The sequence below is a fragment of the Cibotium barometz genome, chromosome 52, assembly GCF_041138505.1.
Source record: "Cibotium barometz isolate CiBa-2024 chromosome 52, ASM4113850v1, whole genome shotgun sequence".
In the NCBI taxonomy this organism is placed as follows: Eukaryota; Viridiplantae; Streptophyta; class Polypodiopsida; order Cyatheales; family Cibotiaceae; genus Cibotium; species Cibotium barometz.
Genome location: NC_141097.1, coordinates 16662662 through 16689694, shown reverse-complemented (window position 1 = coordinate 16689694; position 27033 = coordinate 16662662). Strand labels below are relative to the sequence as shown.

Below are 27033 nucleotides of genomic sequence, written 5' to 3'. Positions count from 1 at the left end.
AGACTTACAGAGAGGCTTGCAGCAACCCCTCCCAGTCCTCTCCACGTTTTTGCCTTTGGCCTTAAGGACATCTCACAATCCCCCCCCCCCCCCCCCCCCTCCCCCATCTGCGTAGACTTTAGTAAGGGATTTTTGGCTCAAGCGAGGGTTCGTGCGCCATATTATTTTGCTCATACGGTGAGCAAACGAGCTCGGAATTCAGATCCGACTGAAGCGTTTCGATCGCAGCAGCGAGCTCTACAAGGCAACGCCTAAGATGGCCTCATCCCGGAGACGGCAAAATATTGCCTCAAGAGGCGCACGTAACAACGAGATGGAGGGAGATGCGCCCAATGCGGCTCCAGTCCTCCCTTTTCAAGTCCCTCAAGGAAACGGTGGCCAGGTTAGCTTGGTTAATTTTCAAAAGAAGAGATTTTTCCTTAAATTAGTATTAATGAATGGTGTCTTTTTCTTTTAAAACGAGGACATAAAAATTATATGAAATTTTGAATTATGTGATGTTGTTTTCGATAAATTGCGTTGAAATTGCTATCTTCATGAATTGTGAATGCTATACTTAGAAAATTGCATTGAAGTTGTTATCTTTGGAATTTAAGATTTCTTTTGGCTTCAACGCTAACTCCGTTCCGTGCTTGTGTAGCCGGGTGGCGTCATTAGCAAAGCCCGGGAATGGCCCAAGGTATCCCTCATACCTTTGGGAGAATAAGGATCGCCGATTGAGGCAAGAGATTATGAGGCTGCCTAGTTCTGAGGGCCCAGGCTAGTGCGGTGAATAAGCCCACCCTAGTGTGCAGACATCCCTCTGAGGGGCGGGAGGATCGAGCGATGGAGCCTGAGAGGGCGACAGGCCGGCTTGAGTCCTCGCCAGCAGCCGACGATGAGGTGTATGGTCCCGTAGGGTTTTGCCCAGCATATAGAGGCTGGAAGGCCGAATTCTAGATCATAGGCAGAATAAGAATAAGAGAGCCGGATTGGCTTGTATGGAAATGGATTCATGTATAAACTTTTTATATAATTGCATCTTGTCTTTGGTATGATTGTATTGTGTAAGAAGGCTGTTTTAACGAACCTTGTGAAGAAGGGCCTTAATTAAGGAATATGTTTATTTATGTCAAACAATGTGGTAGTATTAATTAGAAAACAAATTGATGCGTGAGTAGGGTGGAAAGTGGGAGGATGGAATGCCCTGACGGCACCATCCTACGGATGGGTGGACCCGATTAGTCGGGTAGCTTTCCAACAAATTAAGTGAAAGCCCTACGTTAGATAGTTAGGTTCTTGGGCAACTCTATTCTAGAAGACTAGGTCAGCGGCTGTGCCTTGCATAAGATGAGGAAAAAAGCGTTGTCCCTAGAAATCAAGTCTAGTAGTTGCCCAATTTTTGATCAATTGCCCTATGGGTGATTTGATGTTTAGAAAATCACGCTCCCCCTGCGGGATAGAGCTAGGTCATACCTATGAATCGTATCCTTGAATCTCTACAGGGTCAAGGTGTCGATGAATAGGAAATTTTTCCCAAGATAAGACTTAGCGGACTATCTTAAGTGTTTCTTCCATTTTTAGAGGGAGGAACCTTACAATTGGTATCAGAGCAAGTTTGGCTCCTAGGAATTGCAGTTTAAGGACTGTTTTGTAATAAATGTTTTACCTAACGTAATGCTAATTAGAAAAGATATCCTACTTAAACAAATAAGTTAAATTGATGTTTGAATGATTGTAGGAAGAGGAAGATGCCTACTCCAAATTTCTAGTTTTCCAATGCATCTTCGAGACTGCTAGTCACTCCTCGAATTTCGAGTTTCGCGACACCATGGTGCAGATATTAGAGAAGATATCCCTCCCTCATTTCTCTCGTATTCAGAGAGGATGGGGTAGAGATTTCTGGAGTCGTGGGCCGAGATACTTCATCATCCGAGCAGATCAGATTGGGAACCTTACTACCGACCTTAAGCGGATTTGTTGGATTGAGAAGCTGAAGATGATCCGCTTATTTTGGTTCGTCGGTATCCCCAGGGCCGACACCTCGGTGACTATAGATGGGGTTCGCATACCTCAGGATCGTTGGGTGTATGACAAAGTGATGCAGGTCTTACCTGCTGATAGAGTAGCAGTGTTGGGACCTACCCCAATCCAGAGTTTACCACCCTTACCATCAGTTTTTAGAGTCTTAGAAACTACAGCGGAACCCCCATATTTCACATATGTGGACCGCTCTACCCTTATGTCACAGTGAAACCTAGGAATTTCCCTTGATGTCAAATAAGACTAATTATATTAGTCTCAGATCTTTGTAATAAAACTTGTCCTTGTAAATATTTGGAAATAAAATAATTTCAATGGTTTTACTCTCCAAAAATTAAGCGTTGTGCAAATATGAATCTTGTAATCTTAAAAATTGTTTTTACGATGATGGCCAGGATGACCACCCTCCACTTCCCAATGCGCTTTATACCGATACCCAGGAGAAGAAGCTCCTGCTCAAGCAAATGCAACCTCCCTCCTTTAAAGGAGAAGGTTCAAAGGTTGAGAAGGATGCTGAAGTCTGGATTGAGGCGATGGACGATTATTTCTCTGCTGCCGGTACTGGAGTAGCAAATCAGTCTATGCTCGCACGGTTTCGCCTCACTGGAGATGCTAAACTTTGGTGGAAACAGTGGTGCCGTGACAAGGAAGTCACCGAGCATTCTCAAACGTGGGAAGACATCAAGCAGGCAGTGAAGGAAAGATATCTTCCTCCATCCCATGAATCCATAAAGATGAATGAGTTCTTTAGTCTTAGACAGTGCAGCTTAACTCTTGAGGACTACTATTCCAAATTCATTACCCTTCGGAAGTATGCCCCAGCTATGACTACTTCCCAGCAAGTGGCTCGTTTCTGCCAAGGGCTAAATAAACCCCTAGATTCCCGCCTTGAAGCAATGAGGCCAAGCACATTACAGGATGCTCTCATACGAGCTAAGCCCCTTGTGAAAGAAATGAAGGCTAACAAACCGAAGAATCAAAAGAGATCTTACCCTGAGGCAAACCTTAGAGATCAACCCTACAAGAAACCTCAACAGAATTTTCCCTACTACAACAGAGGGCGACAAGGCAACTCTTTTGCCCCCCGCTCGTATGCTGCTTCTTCCAGAGAAGGCCCTCTGTGTTTTGAGTGCAATGAGTCGGGACACTTTAGAGCCAACTGTCCCAAGATGGCAACATCATTCCCCCAAGGTAACAGAGGAAATCAAGGCCGTGGGACCCCTACCCACCAAGGTGCAAGAGGCAGTGGTCGTGGCAGAGGCCGCGGAGGAACAGTTGCTAGAACTGCCTGTGTTACAAGTGAAGAACCAACCTTGGAATCGGCTGAAGAAGAGCGCGCCACCGTCCATGCGGCAGTAGAACACCAAGGTCCGAATAAACAATTTGGTGTAATCCAAGCCCCCGCCACTCATCACGGTAAGCCATTTCAGCTTTTGATTGATTGTGGCAGTACCCATTCATTCCTTTCTCCTAGGTGCTTGCAAAAATTAAACTTGAGTCAAAAATCAGGTAGAAAAATGATTGTAGAGTTAGCCAGTGGGAAAGAAGTAGTATCTCGCCACTCTATAGGAAACCTTGATTTTGAGCTGGGTAATGAGCAAACTCATGGTCACTTTAGAGTCTTGCGACTAGGAATTTATGATGGAATCCTTGGGATGGATTGGTTAATTGCAAACAAAGCTAGCATTCATTGTAACCAGGGGAGTATCACTTTTGAAAATGAGCATGGACAAGTAATATCTGTTCAGGGAATCACAGGAAAACCTAAGTCTAGGGTAGTCAAGGCAAAACATCTTCTCAAGGGGACACGTAAGGGTCAGCAAGTTTTCTTAGTCAAACTCAACAAAGTCATTGAACCTAGTATGGAGACAGAACCCTCTTGGCTCCAAGAATTCTCTGACATCTTCCCTGACGAGCCCGCCTCCTCGAGAAGTGGACCATGAAATCGAGGTGATCCCTGGAGCCCAACCCGTCTCAAAAACTCCCTATAAAATGTCCCTTCCTGAAGCCATTGAACTTAAGGAGCAACTTTCCCAACTCATTGAACAAGGATTTGTACGCCCCAGTAGCTCTCCGTGGTGGGGAGCACCTGTTCTTTTCCAAAAAAAGAAGGACGGGACTCTCTGCCTCTGCATAGATTATTGAGGGCTAAATCAAGTCACTGTCAAGAATAAGTATCCTATCCCTCGCATCGATGAACTTCTTGACAGGCTTCATGGGGCCAAAGTCTTCTCAAAAATAGATTTGAGGTCTGGTTAATATCAGATCAAAGTCAAGGAAGCAGATATACCCAAAACAGCCTTCAATACCCGTTATGGCCACTATGAGTTTACTGTAATGTCATTCGGGTTAACCAATGCTCCTGCAATCTTCAACCGCCTAATGCAAGATATATTCCGTCCTTACCTGGATGAATTTGATGACATCTTAATCTACTCCAAATCAATGGAAGAGCATGAGGAGCATGTACGTAGAGTTCTGCAATTGCTGCGCAGACACAAACTCTATGCAAAGAAGAGCAAATGTACCTTCTTTACTCATCAAATTAAGTATCTTCGATTCATCGTCTCCAAAGATGGCATCTCAGTAGACCCAGCCAAGGTCAAGGATATTCTAGAATGGCCACCCCCTAAATCAGTTCGTGAAGTTCGTGGATTCTTGGGAATCATGGGTTGGTATAGGATTTTTATCAAAGATTATGCCTTGGTAGCTGCACCCTTGACAGATCTTCTTAAGAAGGATTGCAAAATAGTGTGGCTGCCAATCCATCAAAACAGCTTTGATCAGCTGAAAGTCATTATTACTTCTGCCCCAGTCTTAAAGCTTCCTGATTTCTCCAAGGAATTTGAAGTGGTTACCGATGCTAGTAATCTAGCACTTGGTGGTGTCTTAGGCCAAGAAGGAAGACCAGTCGCTTATACTTCCCGCAAGCTGAAGCAATATGAGGCAAACTATGCCACCCATGATTTGGAACTCTTAGCAGTTGTTCATTGCCTCAAATTATGGAGACATTATCTCTTGGGAGGCAAATTCCAGCTTGTAACTGACCACAAAAGTCTAAAGTGGATCTTCACCCAGCCTAACCTCAACATGCGGCAAAGGAGATGGATTGAAATTCTACAAGAATATGATTTCGACATCAAATTCCGCCCTGGGAAAGATAATGTGGTAGCTGATGCACTTAGCCGCAAATCTTTCTTGAATGCAATTTCAATGCCAAATAATCCCATTCTGGTCAAGGTGGAAGAAGTCTCATCTCATGACCCAGATTATCAGAGGATGATAAAGTTAGTAGAAGAAGGGGGACATTCAGAGAAAGAGAAGAATCTAATCAAGGGATACTCCACTCATGAAGGAAGCCTCTACTTCAATCACAGGCTATGTATCCCTAAGGACCCTGCTTTAAAGAAACTAATCCTCCATGAAGCTCATGATAGCCCTGCTGCAGGACACCCAGGTTATGCAAAAACATTAAATGCGGTAAGAAGGAGCTTTCATTGGGCAGGCTTGAAAAATGATGTGCTTCGGTACCTGAAACAATGTCTCTCATGCCAAAGGATCAAGGCTGAAAGGGTCAAGATGCCTGGAAAGCTTCAACCCTTAGATATTCCCCAAATGAAGTGGGAATGCATTAGTATGGATTTTGTCACAAGTCTCCCCACTGTTCAAGGAGGATATGACTCCATTCTAGTAGTAGTGGACTTACTTACCAAAGTAGCTCACCTTATACCAGCAAAAAAGACCTTCAAAGCTTCTGATGTTACTCGAATATTCATCAAGGAAGTCCTCAAACTTCATGGTCTCCCAAAAAGGATAGTAAGTGATCGGGATTTTGACTTCACCTCAAAATTCTGGCAGTCTTTATTTCAAGCTCTGGGGACTCAACTTTGCTTTAGCACAGCTTATCATCCAGAGACCGATGGCCAAACTGAGAGAGTCAATCAAGTAATTGAAGACATTCTCAGAGCATACTGTGGACGGGAACCCAGAAGGTGGATTCAATACCTTCCTCTGGTAGAATTTGCCTACAATGCATCTTATCATCAAAGCATAGGAATGTCGCCATTCAAGGCGCTCTATGGGCAAGAATGCCTGTCTCCTTTAAATTTCTCTGATCCAACCATAAGAGTTGAGGCATCCAGGAAAATGCTCGAAGAGATGGAGGAACAAACCAAGGCTATCCAAAAGGATATTAAAGCTGCCCAAGATCGACAAAAGCATTATGCTGACAACAAGAGGTCTGAAAGGATCTTCAAGGAAGGAGACAAAGTTCTTCTACGGGTGCGATCCAAACGAAGTTCTCTATCACTTGGGAAATATAAGAAGCTCAACCCTAGGTATTGTGGTCCTTATACAGTTATCAAGTGTCTAGGTAAAAGTGCCTATAAACTCCAACTTCCAGCCCATATCAAAGTCCATAATGTATTTCATGTAAGTTTGTTAAAGCCATATGTCCCCAGTCTCGATCATATTCTTGATGATGAACAAGTTGTAATCCCTACTCAAGGAGTCCTTGAATTACAGCCCAGTAGCATCATAGATTCTAGGGAAAGGCAACTCTGAAATAGAACTCTTGTAGAACATCTAGTTCAGTGGAAAGATTACCCTGAAGAGGATGCAACTTGGGAAGATGAAGCTAAACTCTTAAAGGATTATCCCCAATTCATGACGAGATGAGGACATCTCGATTTCTTTAAGGGGGGAGGGATGTAACGTATCCATCTTCACTAATAAAGAAATGTCCATGTAATTATGAGTTTTTATGGTATGAATATCAATGATTTTATTATTTGAGTCATTTCTACTTAGAATCTTCAAATTCTGAGCCCAAATTTGGAATATGCGCGCGATTTTACCCTAATATAGGATTTTATAGCATCCAAAACGGACACCGGATCAAGCCTATACGCTAATTTCAATCATTTTAGTTAAAAAATGGCGACCTTTAAACCTTAATAAATGCACGACCGCACGTCCGATTGACGAACGGTCTGAACCCCTGCGACCAGGAGAACCTCCCGGACAAAAAAATTTTTCGCCCCCCGGGGCGGTCCGGCTCACAAATCGAGGCGGGCGTCCCAAATTTGGGTACCCCGTCCCAAAATTTGGTCCGTACACACTTACTAGGGCGCCCGCACAATGGCCGCCCAAGAACCAAAGGACGACCGTCCACTGTATGGTCCACGCGCACCCTTAGGTGGACACCCAGACCGGATAAGGTACATGCGTACCACTCCTTTCCCAGACAACCAACACCGTACCTTTCCCGTAGACCCATGCAGGCCACTGATCCATAGTCTTTGAAGGTACACCGTCCTTTCGTCCCTGCTTTGCGCAGCGCCCGTACCCTCACCCCTCAGCTATATAAACCCTCGGGGTGCTTCTCAGTCGACACGCACTTCTGTGTAGCGTATGCCCTGTTGTACCGCCGTCCGTACCGCTGTTCGTCCCTGTGTAGCGTACTTGCTGCAAGTATAGCCGCCCTTGCAGCCACCCCTCTCACACCCCCTCATTTGGCTCTTTTCAGATAAGCCAATTTTCCTCCATCCCCCTCTTGCTAGAGGCCAGTGTCCTTAACTCTTCCCCCCCCCCGTGTGAATAGACTTACAGAGAGGCTTGCAGCAACCCCTCCCAGCCCTCTCCACGTTTTTGCCTTTGGCCTTAAGGACATCTCACAATCCCCCCCCCCCCCCCATTTGCGTAGACTTTAGTAAGGGATTTTTGGCTCAAGCGAGGGTTCGTGCGCCATATTCTTTTGCTCATACGGTGAGCAAATGAGCTCGGAATTCAGATCCGACTGAAGCGTTTCGATCGCAGCAGCGAGCTCTACAAGGCGACGCCTAAGATGGCCTCATCCCGGAGACGGCAAAATATTGCCTCAAGAGGCGCACGTAACAACGAGATGGAGGGAGATGCGCCCAATGCGGCTCCAGTCCTCCCTTTTCAAGTCCCTCAAGGAAACGGTGGCCAGGTTAGCTTGGTTGATTTTCAAAAGAAGAGATTTTTCCTTAAATTAGTATTAATGAATGGTGTCTTTTTCTTTTAAAACGAGGACATAAAAATTATATGAAATTACGAATTATGTGATGTTGTTTTCGATAAATTGCGTTGAAATTGCTATCTTCATGAATTGTGAATGCTATACTTAGAAAATTGCATTGAAGTTGTTATCTTTGGAATTTAAGATTTCTTTTGGCTTCAACGCTAACTTCGTTCCGTGCTTGTGTAGCCGGGCGGCGTCATTAGCAAAGCCCGGGAATGGCCCAAGGTATCCCTCATACCTTTGGGAGAATAAGGATCGCCGATTGAGGCGAGAGATTATGAGGCTGCCTAGTTCTGAGGGCCCAGGCTAGTGCGGTAAATAAGCCCACCCTAGTGTGCAGACATCCCTTTGAGGGGCGGGAGGATCGAGCGATGGAGCGTGAGAGGGCGACAGGCCGGCTTGAGTCCTCGCCAGCAGCCGACGATGAGGTGTATGGTCCCGTAGGGTTTTGCCCAGCATATAGAGGCTGGAAGGCCGAATTCTAGATCATCGGCAGAATAAGAATAAGAGAGCCGGATTGGCTTGTATGGAAATGGATTCATGTATAAACTTTTTATATAATTGCATTTTGTCTTTGGTATGATTGTATTGTGTAAGAAGGCTGTTTTAACGAACCTTGTGAAGAAGGGCCTTAATTAAGGAATATGTTTATTTATGTCAAACAATGTGGTAGTATTAATTAGAAAACAAATTGATGCGTGAGTAGGGTGGAAAGTGGGAGGATGGAATGCCCTGACGGCACCATCCTACGGATGGGTGGACCCGATTAGTCGGGTAGCTTTCCAACAAATTAAGTGAAAGCCCTACGTTAGATAGTTAGGTTCTTGGACAACTCTATTCTAGAAGACTAGGTCAGCGGCTGTGCCTTGCATAAGATGAGGAAAAAAGCGTTGTCTCTAGAAATCAAGTCTAGTAGTTGCCCAATTTTTGATCAATTGTCCTATGGGTGATTTGATGTTTAGAAAATCACGCTCCCCCTGCGGGATAGAGCTAGGTCATACCTATGAATCGTATCCTTGAATCTCTACAGGGTCAAGGTGTCGATGAATAGGAAATTTTTCCCAAGATAAGACTTAGCGGACTATCTTAAGTGTTTCTCCCATTTTTAGAGGGAGGAACCTTACATTAATGACCTGGCTGACAATACCATTAAACTCATTTAGATGGGCTGTCATAGACGCCCCTTCCTTCATCTGAAGACCTATGAGTTTCTTCAACCAATACACTTTGCTTGAGGCACTTTGTTGGGCATACAAGTCCTGCAATCTCTGCCACATTCCCCAAGCTGTCTTCTCTTCACGAATGCTGAAAAGTAATGAATCTGACACAGACAACATGATAGTAGATCTTGCCAGCTCATCCATATCTTCCCATTCTTCAGCAGTAAGAGAAGCAGGCATTACACCCCTTTCTTTGATAGGCTTGTACTACTTTTTCTGGAGCAACACATTGTAGCACTGGGTTTGCCAAATATCATAATTATGCGAGCCTTCAAGCTTCTTGATGTGAAGCAATGAAGAGCTCTCACCTGTGGTTGCCATAGCAATATGCAACCTGTCAATGCCTGACTCCCTGCAAAATGTGCAAACACTGCACCAAAAGCACACAAAGTGCTCACAGTTTTTCTCCCAAGCTTTATCTCCCACTGTGCGGAAGCACAAATGCAACTTTTCTCCCACTTTATGTGATGAAATCACCAAAATCTCGTTGCTGCAGATTTTGGACAGCACCTTAAATGTGCTTTGTTGCCCTTCCAAAGTACTGTACAGCAGTACCAAGTGCTCACCTGTGATATACCAAACCTGTACCGGCAAGTACAGCAGCTGAAATTGAACCTTTTGGTCACTCAAAACAGTGTACAGCCATGCCAAAACTTGCACAAAGCTGTGCCAAATCTGTACCAGCAGGTACAAGAGCAATAAATGCTCTCCTGGCTGTCCAAATGAGTGAAAATCAGACTTTTACAGTCCTGTACACTGCATACAACAGTCCCGAACAGAAATTGGGCAAAAGCCCCTTGACTGCAAGCTGATTTTTGAGGATTCAAGGCATAAATGTCTTGCCTGCTGCTTTGCCAAGCTCAATAAACATACGAACTTGAAAAGCCCCTTGATTTAAGATCAATTTCTGATCATACATGGTACATTGACGCACATGAAGGCATCCAGAGTGTTCACGATGCTTCCCCCTGGCCACATATACATCAAATACACAAAAGCCCCTTGTTTTACAGGCACATTGAGTGCTTGTAAGGCATCAACACATTGCCCAAAGCATGAATTGCCAGTGCCTGCATGCAAATCAACCCAATTGGCATGAAAGCCCCTTGAGTTGCACTCCAATTTCCTGCAATTTGACCCCGAATGTGAGATTGCTCACATCATACGGCATGTATGAGTGCCCAATGGCACAATTACATCAAAAGCCCCAAATTATAATGCCCAATGTCCTGTCAATTGACTGCAAATGTGACCAATGTCACCGATTTCCTGCCAATTGACCTGGGGTGTGACCAATGTCACCCAATTTTGCTAATTTTGCTCAAAATTTGAGCAATTTGGCACCTGTACCTGCTCAATTGCAAATAATGGACATAAAAATTCCCGAAATTGAAGCAAAATACCTCTAATTTGGGCTGAATTTGAGGGGCAATTCTGATTTGAGAGGCAATTCTGATTTGAGGGGCAATTCTGATGTTGACTGCTGATTCGTGTGGATAATTAGCTGCTGCTGCTGTAGAGGACACGTGGCTGTTGAGTCGCCTCTTTGCTGGCTATATGCGCTGAGCGCTACGTGGCTGAGCGCTGGCTGACTGCATCAAGCGGTGGCTGACTGCTGAGCGTGGCCTTACAGGAGGCGCCTGGCTGCACTGACACGCCTGTGTGTGTTCCAACGCCCGTTTGCCTAGCTTCGCCTAGCGCCACACAACCCGGCTGTAGCCCGCGTGAGTTCGCAAACGCCTTCGCCCAACCCTTTTCGCTCGCCTAGTAGCCTTCGCTTCACGCCAACGCCTTTGCCTAGCGCTCGCTTCTCACGCTTCAGTGACGCTTAGCGTTTAACACACCTGAAGTCGACGGGCACCCTTCGCTAATGGCCAGGCGCTGCTCTCGCTTCAGTGACGCTTAGCGTTTAACACGCCTGGCTTTTACGTGGACCACTACCCCGCTTACGAGCTCGCCTCCAGCTTCGCCTGCTAATGATTGCACGGAGTCCAAAATATGTAGCGCCTGCTGTTGACGGGCACCCGCCTGGGTATGCGCCTGATTGGCTGCCTGTTGGGCAGCGTAGGCTACCTGCTGCGCTGCCTGCCTGGGTAGTCGCTTCTCCACTTTACACACAGGCTGCGCTGTAGACTAATGAGGGTGACAGCCAGCTGATAGCAGTCACAGGGTACAACTTGCTCAGGGTACGACCAGCAGAATGACCGTGGCTCCGGTTGAAGGCTCTGATACCAGTTGTGTTGGAGAAACAGGAATAGGTTAAGAGTTCATGTGTGGGAGACATACACAGAGAAGCAAGGGAGAGAGAGAGAGTTGTGGGGATAAGTCAACTCATGAGGCATGAGTGTCTGACTCCCCTATCACACATGTATATTGCACTAGTATACATAGTGCACTTAGTACATTAAAAGTACTAAGTATACTATGCACTATAACTTATGGGCTTGTACACACTATAAGGGTGGGCATAACGCCTTTACCCCAACATTGAAGGTCTTCTTTGCTGGTATAAGGTGAGCTACTTTGGTAAGTAAGTCCACCACTACTAGAATGGAGTCATATCCTCCTTGAACAGTGGGGAGACTTGTGACAAAATCCATACTAATGCACTTCCACTTCATTTGGGGAATATCTATGTTTTTGCATAACCTGGGTGTCCTGCAGCAGGGCTATCATGAGCTTCATGGAGGATTAGTTTCTTTAAAGCAGGATCCTTAGGGATACATAGCCTGTGATTGAAGTAGAGGCTTCCTTCATGAGTGGAGTATCCCTTGATTAGATTCTTCTCTTTCTCTGAATGTCCCCCTTCTTCTACTATTTTTTTCATCCTCTGATAATCTGGATCATGAGATGAGACTTCTTCCACCTTGACCAGTATGGGATTATTTGGCATTGAAACTACATTCAAGAAAGATTTGCGGCTAAGTGCATCTGCTACCACATTATCTTTCCCAGGGCGGAATTTGATGTCGAAATCATATTCTTGTAGAATTTCAATCCATCTCCTTTGCCGCATGTTGAGGTTAGGCTGGGTGAAGATCCACTTTAGACTTTTGTGGTCAGTTACAAGCTGGAATTTGTCTCCCAAGAGATAATGTCTCCATAATTTGAGGCAATGAACAACTGCTAAGAGCTCCAAATCATGGGTGGCATAGTTTGCTTCATATTGCTTCAGCTTGCGGGAAGTATAAGCGACTGGTCTTCCTTCTTGGCCTAAGACACCACCAAGTGCTAGACTACTAGCATCGGTAACCACTTCAAATTCCTTGGAGAAATCAGGAAGCTTTAAGACAAGGGCAGAAGTAATAATGACTTTCAGTTGATCAAAGCTGTTTTGATGGATTGGCAACCACACTATTTTGCAATCCTTCTTAAGAAGATCTGTCAAGGGTGCAGCTACCAAGGCATAATCTTTGATAAAAATCCTATACCAACCCGTGATTCCCAAGAACCCACGAACTTCACGAACTGATTTAGGGGGTGGCCATTCTAGAATATCCTTGACCTTGGCGGGGTCTACTGAGATGCCATCCTTGGAGACGATGAATCCAAGATACTCAATTTGATGAGTAAAGAAGGTACATTTGCTCTTTTTGGCATAGAGTTTGTGTCTGCGCAGCAATTGCAAAACTCTACGCACATGCTCCTCATGCTCTTCCATTGATTTGGAGTAGATTAAGATGTCATCAAAGAAAACAAGCACAAACTCATCCAAGTACGGGCGGAATATATCTTGCATTAGGCGGTTGAAGGTTGCAGGAGCATTGGTTAATCCGAATGACATTACAGTAAACTCATAGTGGCCATAACGGGTATTGAAGGCTGTTTTGGGTATATTTGCTTCCTTGACTTTGATCTGATAGTATCTAGACCTCAAATCTATTTTTGAGAAGACTTTGGCTCCATGAAGCCTATCAAGAAGTTCGTCGATGCGAGGGATAGGATACTTATTCTTGACAGTGACTTGATTTAGCCCTCGATAATCTATGCAGAGGCGGAGAGTCCCGTCCTTCTTTTTTTTTGGAAAAGAACAGGTGCTCCCCAAGGAGAGCTACTGGGGCGTACAAATCCTTGTTCAATGAGTTGGGAAAGTTGCTCCTTAAGTTCAATGGCTTCAGGAAGGGACATTTTATAGGGAGTTTTTGAGACGGGTTGAGCTCCAGGGATCACCTCGATTTCATGGTCGACTTCTCGAGGAGGCGGTAACCCTGTAAGCTCGTCAGGGAAGATGTCAGAGAATTCTTGGAGCCAAGAGGGTTCTGTCTCCATACTAGGTTCAATGACTTTGTTGAGTTTGACTAAGAAAACTTGCTGACCCTTACGTGTCTCCTTGAGAAGATGTTTTGCCTTGACTACCCTAGATTTAGGTTTCCCTGTGATCCCCTGAACAGATATTACTTGGCCATGCTTATTTTCAAAAGTGATACTCTCCTGGTTACAATGAATGCTAGCTTTGTTTGCAATTAACCAATCCATCCCAAGGATTCCATCATAAATTCCTAGTGGCAAGACTCTAAAGTGACCATGAGTTTGCTCATTACCCAGCTCAAAATCAAGGTTTCCTATAGAGTGGCGAGATACAACTTCTTTCCCACTGGCTAACTCCACAATCATTCTTCTAGCTGTTTTTTGACTCAAGTTTAATTTTTGCAAGCACCTAGGAGAAAGGAATGAATGGGTACTGCCACAATCAATCAAAAGCTGAAATGGCTTACCGTGATGAGTGGTGGGGGTTTGGATTACACCAAATTGTTTATTCGGACCTTGGTGTTCTACCGCCGCATGGACGGTGGCGCGCTCTTCTTCAGCCGTTTCCAAGGTCGATTCTTCACTTATAACACAGGCAGATCTAGCAACTGCTCCTCTGCGGCCTCTGCCACGGCCATTGCCTCTTGCACCTTGGTGGATAGGGGTTCCACGGCCTTGATTTCCTCTATTACCTTGGGGAAATAATGTTGCCATCTTGGGACAGTTGGCTCTAAAGTGTCCTGGCTCATTGCACTCAAAACATAGAGGGCCTTCTCTGGAAGAAGCAGCATACGAGCGGGGGGCAAAAGAGTTTCCTTGTCGCCCTCTGTTGTAGTAGGGAAAATTTTGTTGAGGTTTCTTGTAGGGTTGATCTCTAAGGTTTGCTCAGGGTAAGATCTCTTTTGATTCTTCGGTTTATTAGCCTTCATTTCTTTCACAAGGGGCTTTGCTCGTATGAGAGCATCCTGTAATGTGCTTGGCCTCATTACTTCAAGGCGGGAATCTAGGGGTTCATTTAGCCCTTGGCAGAAACGAGCCACTTGCTGGGAAGTAGGCATAGCTGGGGCATACTTCCGAAGGGTAATAAATTTGGAATAGTAGTCTTCCAGAGTTAAGCTGCACTGTCTAAGACTAAAAAACTCATTCATCTTTATGGGTTCATGGGATGGAGGAAGATATCTTTCCTTCATTGCCTGCTTGATGTCTTCCCACGTTTGAGAATGCTCGGTGACTTCCTTGTCACGGCACCACTGTTTCCACCAGAGTTTAGCATCTCCAATGAGGCGAAACCGTGCGAGCATAGACTGATTTGCTACTCCAGTACCGGCAGCAGAGAAATAATCGTCCATCGCCTCAATCCAGACTTCAGCATCCTTCTCAACCTTTGAACCTTCTCCTTTAAAGGAGGGAGGTTGCATTTACTTGAGTAGGAGCTTCTTCTCTTGGGTATCGGTGTAAAGCGCATTGGGAAGTGGAGGGTGGTCGTCCTGGCTATCATTGTAAAAACAATTTTAAGATTACAAGATTCATATTTGCACAACGCTTAATTTTTGGAGAGTAAAACATTGAAATTGTTTTATTTTCAAATATTTACAAGGACAAGTTTTATTACAAAGATCTGAGACTAATATAATTAGTCTTATTTGACATCAAGGGGAATTCCTAGGCTTGACTATGACATAAGGGTAGAGCGGTCCACATGGGTGAAATATGGGGGTTCCGCTGTAGTTTCTAAGACTCTAAAAACTAATGGTAAGGGTGGTAAACTCTGGATTGGGGTGGATCCCAACACCGCTACTCTATCAGCAGGTAAGACCTGCATCACTTTGTCATACACCCAACGATCTTGAGGTATGCGAACCCCATCTATAGTCACCGAGGTGTCGGCCCTGGGGGCACCGACGAACCAAAATAAGCGGATCATCTTCAGCTTTTCAATCCAACGAATCCGCTTAAGGTCGGTGGTGAGGTTCCCAATCTGATCTGCTCGGATGAAGAAGTATCTCGGCCCACGACTCCAAAAATCTCTATCCCATCCTCTTTGAATATGAGAGAAATGAGGGAGGGATATCTTCTCTAATATCTGCACCATGGTGTCGCGGAACTCGAAATTCGAGGAGTGACTAGCAGTCTCGAAGATGCATTGGAAAACTAGAAACTTGGAGTAGGCATCTTCCTCCTCCTACAATCATTCAATTATCAATTCAACTTATTTGTTTTAGTAGGATGTTTTTACTAATTAGCATTATGTTAGGTAAAACATTCATTGCAAAACAATCCTTAAATGACAATTCCTAGGAGCTAAGATCGGCTCTGATACCAATTGTAAGGTTCCTCCTTTCCCAAGATAAGACTTAGCGGACTATCTTAAGTGTTTCTCTCATCTTGGAAGGGAGGAACCTTACACTCAAAAAGGACAGCAAGGGAAAGGGAATAGTAACTTAGGAAATCAAGGTAAATCTGCTGTGGCAACCACACTGATTCCAAAAATCCTACCTCCACACCCATTCCCTTCTAGCAAAATATTCCCAAAAAGAATAGATTTTGCACTTCTTGCCAAATACGTGGCCATGTTGATGATGAGTGTGTTTTTAAAAACAAGGAAAATAGAGGTAACAACTCCAACCGCACTACCTCCACCTGCCAAAACAACCAAGGTGGTAGCAATGCCCCAAATTGGCGATCCAGAGGGGGTAGCAATCCTGCACCTACTTTACCAAGCTCGCCTCCAAGGACCCAACAACAAGGAAATGGTTCTACTTGACCACGTTCCTCCCAGTGGTGAGCTAATAGTCAGGTTGCTCACGTCTCACCTTCCCAGTCAGTTTCTTTCACCACTCCTGAAGAGATGTCTGACTGGTCTTCCCTCACACCTCATCATGGCCCCTCGGCCAATATTGCTCAGGTCACACTTAAGATTGATTCCAGCCACCACTCCACAAAAAGGAAGAAACGAAGGCCTAAACAAGGTCATCCGCAGGGCAAGGCCTCTGCCCTCATTGAGATTTGTTAGTTACTTGATAATCCCTCTGTGCCCATTATTGAGGCCCATCCAACTCTTCCTTGTGGTCATCCTGTCACTTGGGTAGTTAACAGTGGCGCTACTCACCATATGGCACGTAATGCTGACATTTTCATTTCTCAGCGTCCCGTTAAGGGAGAAGTTCGATGTGGCAACAACTCAATGATGCCCATAAAATCCATTGGCACTGTCTTATTTGACACCAACACTGGCCCAAACTTGGACAATGTCTATCTTGTCCCTAATTTAGGTCTCAACCTTCTTTCTGTCTCCCAGCTTACCCAACTCGATCGTGGTGTTTACTTCAACAAACGAGTTGTTGAGGTAATTGATGAAACTACTGGTCTTGTTGTTGCCAAGGGACAAGCTCAGAAGGATGGTTTGTACCGAATGTCCACTTTTCTAACTGAGCCATCTTCTGTTGACTCAGAGTTTCATCGGGTTCGGGCCTTTGTGACCCAAGCTCCTCCGACATTGAACGACTATGGCACTTTCGCTATGGTCATCTACCCTATTCTACTCTCTGTGAGCTACCTCGAGACAAGTTAGTTGAAGGCATACCCAACCTCAAACTGACAAAGGATGTCTGTCAGCCCTATCAACTGGGTAAACAGCATCGCTTCCCATTTCCACAACACGCTACTCATCGGGCTTCGGGAATCCTCTGGTTGATTCATTTCGACTTGAGTGGCCAATCCCCAACCCCTTCCTTGAATGGATCTCTTTACTACATGCTGATTGTTGATGATTATTCAAGATACATGTGGGTATATTTCCTAAAGCATAAATCTGACGCTTTCTAATACTCTTTCACATGGCTTTGATTAGTCACCAATCAAATGGGCGTCTCAATTGGGACTGCTCGTAGTGACAATGGGGTGAATTTATCTCGCATCAATTTTCTCAGTTCTTGCAAGATCATGGCATTCAACGCCAACTCACCTCCACCAACTCTCCCTCACAAAATGGAGTGGTCGAGCGCAAGAACTGAACAGTCATGGATATGGCACGCTCCATGCTTTTTGCAGCTGAGTTTCCTGAACGCCTCTGGTCAGAATCGGTCAACACTGCGGTGTATCTTCTGAATTGCTGCCCCACGGTTGCTGTTCCCCACAGGACCCCATTTGAGGCTTTCTTTGGTGGAAAGCCAACTGTTTCCCATTTCCGTGTCTTTGGATGTCGAGCATATACTCACACTCCGAATGATACAAGGGGCAAGCTTAAGCCAAGGAGTGAGTTGCTCATTTTTGTGGGTTACTCTTCTGAATCAAAGGCTTACAAAGTTTTTGATCCACGATCAAACAAAGTTTTTGTTCGTCGAGACACATTGTTTTTGATGAGCGAGACTTACTTCGCCTTCCGCTGCCCATATCCACTGACTAAGAATCTCAGACTGTGCTAAATGAACCCCATCAGTTACCTACAACTTTGTCTCTTGAGGAGGCTTCCTCCTCTCAACAACCACCCAGGGACCCTTTACCTTGCTGGTATCAACAAACCATGCGTGACTCTGGTGTACTTCCCTTTGATATCTTTTTGGACGATGCTCGTCGATCCACCAGACTCGCCCCTCGTGCCTCATTTGCCTCTGTTTTTTTCGCAGACTATGTGGCACATGATGAGTCAACATCGTGGAAAGATGCTATTAAAATACCATCCTGGAAACAGGCCATGGAACTTGAACTCGAATGCATTGACCGTAATGGCACGTGGTCCCTTGTGGATCGCCCTCGCCATAAGAAGGTAGGTCATTGGAACCAAATGGATCTTCTGCACCAAATTTAAAGCTGATGGTACCTTGGACAAATATGTCGATGACCTAATTATTTCCGGTTTTCATCAAAGCCAAAATGATTGATATCATGGCACAGCTCAGACAAACTTTTGAGATGACTGATCTAGGTCTTCTCTCATATTTCCTTGGCATGGAGATGATCCAACATCCTGATGGTATTTTCGTGTCTCAACAGAAATACTATCTCCAACTCATTACTTCCTATTTTCCTGATGGTGCTATCCCCGTGGCCACTCCATTGGATCCCACCGTTAAACTGTCAAAGGAAGTGGACTCACCTCCACATGAAGAGCGAGCCTACCGCCAAGTGGTTGGGAAACTTATTTGGCTCACAAATTCTCGTCCTGATATCTCCTATTGCACATCCATTTTAAGTCAGTATTTCAATGCTCCCAAGGAGCCACATTGGAGTTTAGCGATGAGGGTTGTTCGCTATCTAGCAGGTACCTATTTGTATGGACTTCACTACACTCGCGGGATCACCTTGCATGGTTACACGAACTCCGACTGGACTGGTGATCTTGATTCCCGACGTTCTCATGGTGGTTATTTGTTCTCCCTCGGATCTGCCCCTTTCTCTTGGTCTAGCAAAAAGCAGGACACCGTTGCAGGTTCTTCAGCAGAGGCTGAATACCAGGCTCTCTATGATGCCACCACTGAGGTTATGTATCTTCGTCAACTTCTTTCCGACATGCACGTTCCCACCGACACCGCCTATACTATCTTCGTCGACAGTCAGAGTGCGATTGCCCTTGCTGGCAACCCTATTTTTTCTAACCGTACCAAGCATGTGGGTGTCCATTTTCACTTTAACAGGGAACAGGTTGAGCTTGGTACCATCCGACTCCAGTACATTTCCACGGCAAACAACCAAGCAGACATCCTTACGAAGTCCGTCAACCGTCCCATTCTTGAGCGTCTTCGCAATCGGATTGGCATTGGTCCACCACCATCACCCTCCGCTCATTGAGAGGGGGATCTGCCTCTCTCTTCAGTTTTTATCATTTTTGTATCAGGCGCATGAGTCTGTGAAAACCCCATGAGGGCACGGCTCTTGTGAAAACCCACTGCATTGCATATTTTTCCATCCTGCATTCCCTATGCATAGCATTCTGTTTTGTGTGTTGGAGCACATGTATGAATGAAAACCCAAAAATGGGCATTCATGCATGTGAAAACCTCTTGCATTGTGGCATTCATCCAGTACTTCTCAATCCCAGATGCCTATACTCCGGTCAATCACAGAAATCCTCATCTTCGACAACCAAATCTTTTTCTCCTCATCTTCTCTCATGATCCCTTTTTGGTCTGAGAGGGGGGGTGTGAAAATATAACTAAATTAGGTATTTACCCAGCCCAAAAAGGGCCGACTCCCATGCTGGCCGACCAAAAACATCATATAAATATGAGGCTCCCCTCTTGCTTTCACAATCCATCAACTTACGTGGTCTTGGCGCTGTGCATTTTTCCCTTTCTGCGTTTCATCGCAGGTTGGATACCTCATGGACTGCACATCTCAGAGTGCCTCGCCGTCTCCATGCTGGTCAACACACAGATGGCTCACATCAGTTCTGGCCGCCTACATCAGCCGCCTACAGCTAGTTCATGCGCAGCGTTAACTGCTGCTGATCTGGCCACCTACATTAGCCTCTCCACAACGTTTTCACCGCCTACAACAGGTTCTCCTGCATCGCCTACTGTTGCTGGACTTCATCGCCTACGTCAGGCTCACAGCATCGTTTACATTGACTACATCAGGCTGACTTCATCGTCTACATCAGGTTGTCTTCAGCGTTTGCATCAGGCTTATATCAGCGCTTTCATCAGGGTCACTCCAGCTCTGTTAACTGCGTTTTATGGGACAGCAGCTCTTTCTGCTTATTCGGAGTCCTCACATAGAGCTCCTGTACTGGACTTCATCCTTTATATTCACATCACCATTGCATACTGTGTGTTTTACTCTGATCTTTCATATATTTGGTCCTTAAGGTCTCTGTTGCCCTCACATATTCTTGTTTGGTAATCTCTGGTATGCAACTTTGATTTTCTTAGTCAGGCTTTAGGGTTTATCGTTTGGTTTCTTGTTTTAGTGAACGTTAGGTTTACTGACTTATGGTAGAAGCCCAAATTTGCAAACATTATGTTGATACTGGGTTGCAGGACTGTTCAGAGCAGTGCACGGGCGTATGCCTCTGGAAGAGTTGTTGACCAAGCAGCGTAACACCCTTTTCTGGTACTTGTTTATCCATTATGTATATTAAGTTGATGGTTCTGGTTTTTTCATTTAGCAAGCTCTTGTGCTTCCCAGCAAACCCAGCCAGAAGCATATGATTAGCTATGATAAGAACAAAATTTCTGCCCGGCCTTTAGAGGTTTTTCCCTTTTTGCAGATTACTTTGAAGTTTGGGGTCTATGTTCTTCAAGCTTCCTAGTCAAGGGTGTTTTATGGCTGGAAACAGATGAAAACAATGCTGGAGAAGAACCATTATCACCATGAGTGTAACTGCATGGGCTCTTCATTCGTTTATTGCAAGCCATGAGCCGAGCATTCACATGGCTTTCCTTCCTTTTATAAAGGTTGCTCTCATTTTTATGCTTATGTGCAGCTTGTTTTTGCATTTCTACATCTCACCTTTTTCAGGAGCTATGTAATAATTCTGCAGTGCTTCTCTGTTGCATTATTTGCAGTCTCATGGACGAGGTGAAGAGCGCAATCCTGAGGAGAGGGTGAGGTGCAAGAGACCAAATCCTATGAAGGCATGTGAATGTTTGGAGAATTCCATCTACCTGTAGTGGTGGGGCCCCAAATTGAGCTAAGCATGAGGGATTGAGGTTTTGCTCATGATATCATGGGTTTTTGTAATCTGTAACAGGCTATGCCCTGCTAGAGTCAAACAATTGGAAACATTGGAAAAGGAAACATGATGGTGTAGTAGAAGAGCATGCTAACAGATAACCACCTTAGGTTTGGAAAAGCAATTTTATGCTTTCAAATGTATCAAGGTTGAGTGGACACATGGAGGTGGAGGTGTAGTCTGGTTTAACTATTGTATTGTACTTGCCGAAGTAGAAGGCACTTGTATTAAATGAAATAACTATCTGGTAAGATTGTTTATCAAATCTTCCAGATGTGGTCGCTTAAAGCTTTTTGTGCTGTGGATTTGGGTTTATGTCAATCGAATAAAACCTGACCCCAATGTGGCATTAAAGCATGGCTTTTGTTTCTTCTCAGATCACTTCACAATTAGGCTAGTTAACCTGGTCCTCAAAGCCTTGTAAATGTTTGAAACATGCCCTGTCTTTGCATCTTTCCATTACGAAATTCTTGAATTACATTTATTTTTTTTGAAGGTTACACTGTAGACAGCGATGTCAGGCAACCCTAGAGGCGATCAACACACTGAGATGACCATGATAGGAGCCCAGCAGCAGGCTCTGGTTCTGGGAATCAGGACGATCATTCTCATGATCTCTTTGTTGATGCTGCTTAGGTAAGCTTACCTTCCTAACTTGTGAACCAACGCTGTCTAAAATTGCTGTCAATGGCTTTGGAAAGGGTTGGTGTGCAAGTGGGGATGCGGATTACGGGTTGGCAACAGCTCCTGTTGGGCAAAAACAAACGGAGTGGGTGGGGACCTTACCAACGCCAAGCTTTGACGACTATGCTTAGCAGGTTCATCAAATGCAAATTAAGGGGGCTGAATCAGAGACCAAAAGGTGCCCAAAAGTTGTTTGAGCATAAAACCAACACAAGGTAATGACTTTTGTAATATTATTTTTGGGTTTGAAGAGTGATGGAGTAGATGGGGAGGCCTTTCCTTGGAAAGGCCACCAATGGCCTTTTCTGGCCATCATGGTCTTGTGGAGCCAATTAGAACTATCCAGTGATAGCGAGAATGAATGATGGAGATAGGCAGTGCAATAGGGCATGACTAGTCAGTGCTTGGAATGAATAGTGACAATTGAAACTTTCTGAGGGTGACACATCAGTAGGTGGAAGGTATGGTCATGTGCAAGTGAAGGAGATCTGAGTTTTGTTGCATAATGGTGCCCTGATTGCAGGGTTTAGATTTGCTCTTTGGCGACTCCAGACCATGACAGATGGCAAGCCTACAACCTACCTTAGGAACATATAGAAGGTGGTTCATGGTCATTATCCAGACATGGAGTGCCAAATTTGTACAGTCCGAACTGGGACCAACAGATGCAAGAGTTGGATCAACAGTTTGTAGCGGTAACACAATAGGCTCTAACCTTGTACAAGTTTGGAGTAAGTGTCACCCTTTGGGCATTCTATATGCTTTTGACCTCTTTGGACCTATGGACGAGCTCCATATTGAACATGACACCTTATGGTAGGAGACTTATGTCTACACCAAAGGTCATGTGGATTGGCACCTCATAGCAGGGGACTTATGTCTACGCTAAGGGCCAGTAGGTTGGATATGTGAGGCCGGAGATTTCGGTCCGTGTCCATATTCAGAGTACAATATTTCGGTTGGCCTGGGGACGTAATGTCTATGCCTGTGACTGCCCGCTACAAGCTAAATGAACGAGAGATTGTCCATTATATTCTTATGCATGGCATACTTGCATGCTTGGAACTATTGTCATCTGAACTGTTTTACTACTTGCATGCTTGGAACTATTGTCATCTGAACTGTTTTACTACTTGCAAGGTCTGTGTGTCTAGTTTACGGGCATGGGACGCCCTCTCATGAACCATGTGCATGAATATGTATTTTGGCATCGCTTGTAGGTTGTAGATAGGTGGTAGGTGTGAGTCCAAAGTCTCTATTCAAGCTTAGTAGGGTTATAGTTCAATTTGCTATTTTGCAGGTCCACACTTCATTAAAGTACCGCACCGGACAACTTATAAGCGAGCTTAGGTATAAGCATGTCATTAAAGAGTAGGGGGGCAAATCTTGGACATTTACCCTTCTAGTTGGCCAAGCTATTGACTATGCACGCTCTTGAGTTATAGGAGAGGTGTGGCCTAATGTTCAAGTCAAGAGCTTACCTTAGCCTTCCTAAAGTATGTGTCATTGGGTTTTGCCTTAGGGTCGTAACCCTCACGTCCTCACTTCGTTGTCACACCGGAATGCTCCTTGCCAAGGGGTCAAAGAAGAGCTCTCAATGCGTAGAGCATCATAAGTGTGTTCTTTGATGATATCTTGATGTTCTCCAAGAATGACGAGGAGCGTAGAGCTCATTTGGCCATAGTTTTTAGAGAGCTTCGCAAACATAAGCTCTTTATAAATGACTAAAAGAGAATTCTTCCTTTCCGATATACATTATTTGGGGTACATTCTATGATGTAAGAATAAATTCCACAAAACTTGATGACGTTGGCAATTGGCCAGAGTGGACATCCATACATGAAGTATGTGTAGGTAATTAGGGTTAGCTACAAATCTAAGCTAAGGAGGATTGAGGATGTCCATGATGGGGATGTATGGCAGGCAATAAGAGAGAGTTAGAAAGAGAAACTCAATGCTCTAGAGAAAGATGATTGCACGACTCAATGTAGATTGATTAGGTTGATCTGAAGTACACGAAGTACATGCTGTAAACCTTGTCTTTTGACTCACATAAATCACATACTCTAATAAGACAAGTACATATGGCATAATTATCTTATCCCCATTTAAGGGTGGGTTCACACATACTCAAACACAAATTTGGGTACACATACATAAGGTAGATACACACGAGATTGGCACACACATGTACCCCAAAACTCCCTCTTCTGAGTCAAAGAGGTGTTATGAGGATAAGTCTTCATATACACATGTGATGCAAAAGATCAAAGTGGTCTACTTGACGTGATACAATAGATCACAATCAAGCCAGCAAAAGGAGCTTGACCACATGTGATTCTTCAACCTCTCGAACTAGCCCTCGACTTAAAATAGGGACATGAGAAAATTATAGAGCCTTTTATAGCACAAGGTAGTTCAAACACAGATGGATAAACACACAATGAACATTTATTCCATCTCATTTCAGGGGACATCCCGAGCAGAGGACCCAACTCAAACACATAAACAATGAAGTGGACTAAAAAGCCCAATTGGTATATATCTTTGCAAGAGATAGATTGGAGAATTTCGTAGTAAAGGCTTTATCAGGTGTGTTGTTGTAGAAGTCTTTGGCTTCTCTGGTTCTTTCTCCTCCGAATCTGCATCTTCTTCTCTTCCCACCAAGTTTACATGGTCCTTTTCTTATTCCTTGGCCATTTTCTTGAAGCACTTGTCGTCAATATGGCCCAGCTTTCTACAATAAGTGCACTTCACTGCCTTGTCTTTGAATTTGCTTCTTTGTTTTGAGAAGAAGCCTTTCTGCATGTCGAGGACCACTCTATTTTGGCCTTGTAGCCTCTTGTTCTCGTCAAGAAGGATTGATATCATCTCTCTAGACACTCTAAGTGTAGAGAGGACTTCATTGAACCTATCTATGTCCTCAAGACTAGAGAAGAAGGACATCCTTTCTGTCCTCTTCATCAATGTTGGGCAACGAGGGTACAAAATTGTTGTAATAAAGAACCAATAGTACTCAAGTGTTCTTGAAGTGAGTGATGCTCCTTCATTTTTAATTTATAATATTTTTATTTTAAGAACACTTTTGAATTTATAATCTTATTGCCAAATAGATTTTTCAACTTGTTCCATACCTCCTTTGCAGTTTTATCGAAGTTGTTTGTGATGTACTAATGTATTTGCAAGACCTAGGCCAATATGGTCAAGTTCTCTGATTGCGGTCCACACCCATGGCTTGACTTTTGGAGAGGTGGCAACTCCATCAGGCTTCTCATATGTCCCTTTTATGTAGGTCCATGATGAGTGAGATTTTGCTTTACCTAAAGATGTAGACTTATTAGCAGACATATGTATATTGTGAAGAGTGGATAAGCACTAACAAGCATAAGCGACAATAAGAGAAAGAGTTAAAAAGAGAAACTCAATGCTCTAGAGAGAGATGATTGCATGAGTCAATGTAGATTGATTAGGTTGATTTGAAGTACAAACCTTATCTTTCACACTCAAACACACAAACTTGGGTGCACATATAGAAGGTGGACACACACATGAGACTAGCATACACACGTGAGACTCCAAAATACCAAAGAGTATGAAGCTTTCTTGGCTTATGCTCTTGTTTTTGGCATTTCATAAGGCATTTTGCTTGGATTACCTTGCCATTATATGATTTTACCAAGAAGAAAGCACTGTTCAAATGGATAATGGGATAAGAGGGATGCATTCTACCAACCTAAGGAAGAAAGCACTGTTCAAATGGACAATGGGATGAGAGGGATGCATTCTACCAACCTAAGGAAGCACTCATAAGTGGGTCGGTGTTGATAATTCCGGACTTGCAAAAACCTATCGTGTGTGGAGTGCGATGTTTGTGGAAATTGCATTGGAGTTGTCCTAAATTAAGAGGGACATGCCTTGGCTTATGAGAGCCATCTTGTTTGCATGATACTGAACTTTCTTTGGGCATCTATGAGAAATAGTTATTGGCTGTAATTCATGCCTTAGCTATTTGGAAACATTATCTACTTAGGGCTGATTTTACGGTGAAAATAGTTCACCAAAGCCTAAGATACTTTCTCATGCAAACAAAACTTTTTGAGAAGCATATAAGGATGAGAAACTTCCTCTCTATGTTTCATTTTCAGATTGTGCACACTCCAACAAAGAAGAATGTTGTGGCAGATGCACTATCCCCAAGAGACCATATGTGGCTGATTTCTGTAGCATGCAATAGATTGACTGTTGTAACATGCAACAAATCCTTCTTAAACCTGTGAGTTTATGCAAGCCACTTTACTTTAGGAGAGAAGAGAGAGAAGATGATAGTTAACACTAGATTGTGTCCCAATCACTCAAGCCCCCCTACAAGTAGAAGTATCCATTTGTATTAATTTGCAAAACTTTATACAATGATTAGAATGATGACTATGGACTGCCAGACACAAGCATGAGGAAGGTCGAATGCAGGCTGAACCAATAGCACTATAGAGACTTTATGAATCCACTTCTGTAAATCCTAAACTATGCACACATGCTAGCTAAAGACAAGAGGATCTTCTATGCTGCCTTAGACTAAAGAACAGAGTGCTTGAGGCTATTTGTATGCTTCAAGAACCTTGAGGAGACTTAAGCACACATGTTCTCTTTATCTGTGCTGGCTAAATGATTGTTGAATGTTATTATTTATGCAAAGGACTAGGGGCTATTTATATACTATCACCTGCTATTGGTCGGTGGTGTGGACAGATGCTACTATCAGCGAGGAGAAAAAGTCCCATGACTGTTGAAAACAAGAATTACCTAACATTTAATGTTGACATTAAATGCTATCCCAACATTAAATGTTGGTTGATTGTATTATATGCTAGAATGGACTATTTATAGCCCTAAATGCTAGCCGACATGAGGTGTGGGGAGTCTATGATGCTTATCATTAATTGTTAGGCATTTATCATGCCTTGCCATGGGTTGCCCCATGCACATGTAACTTCTACATGCTTTTATATGCTTGTGTTATGCAACTATAGGACTAACTTATGCATGTCTAGCCTTAGATGATTTCCACATGCTTCTCCAAGTGGGTTAAAGGACAACCCTGACATTGAAGGCTGGGAGAATGACCTACATAGCTCATTCTTGACATG

General features: G+C 44.1%; 1 protein-coding gene across 2 annotated transcripts in view; it reads left to right on the top strand.

Moving 5' to 3' along the window:
• The window catches only part of LOC147608869 (putative pentatricopeptide repeat-containing protein At3g01580), a 34862-nt gene extending 13406 nt beyond the window's left edge, over positions 1-21456 (top strand). The window contains exons 2-4 of one of the 2 annotated variants that reach the window (XM_086788744.1): positions 20511-20583; positions 20741-20927; positions 21039-21456. The gene's annotated coding sequence lies outside the window, so the exon portion shown is untranslated. The remainder of the gene's footprint in view (positions 1-20510; positions 20584-20740; positions 20928-21038) is intronic. The other variant, XM_086788745.1, reaches the window with a different exon arrangement.
• The last annotated feature ends 5577 nt before the right edge of the window (positions 21457-27033 follow it).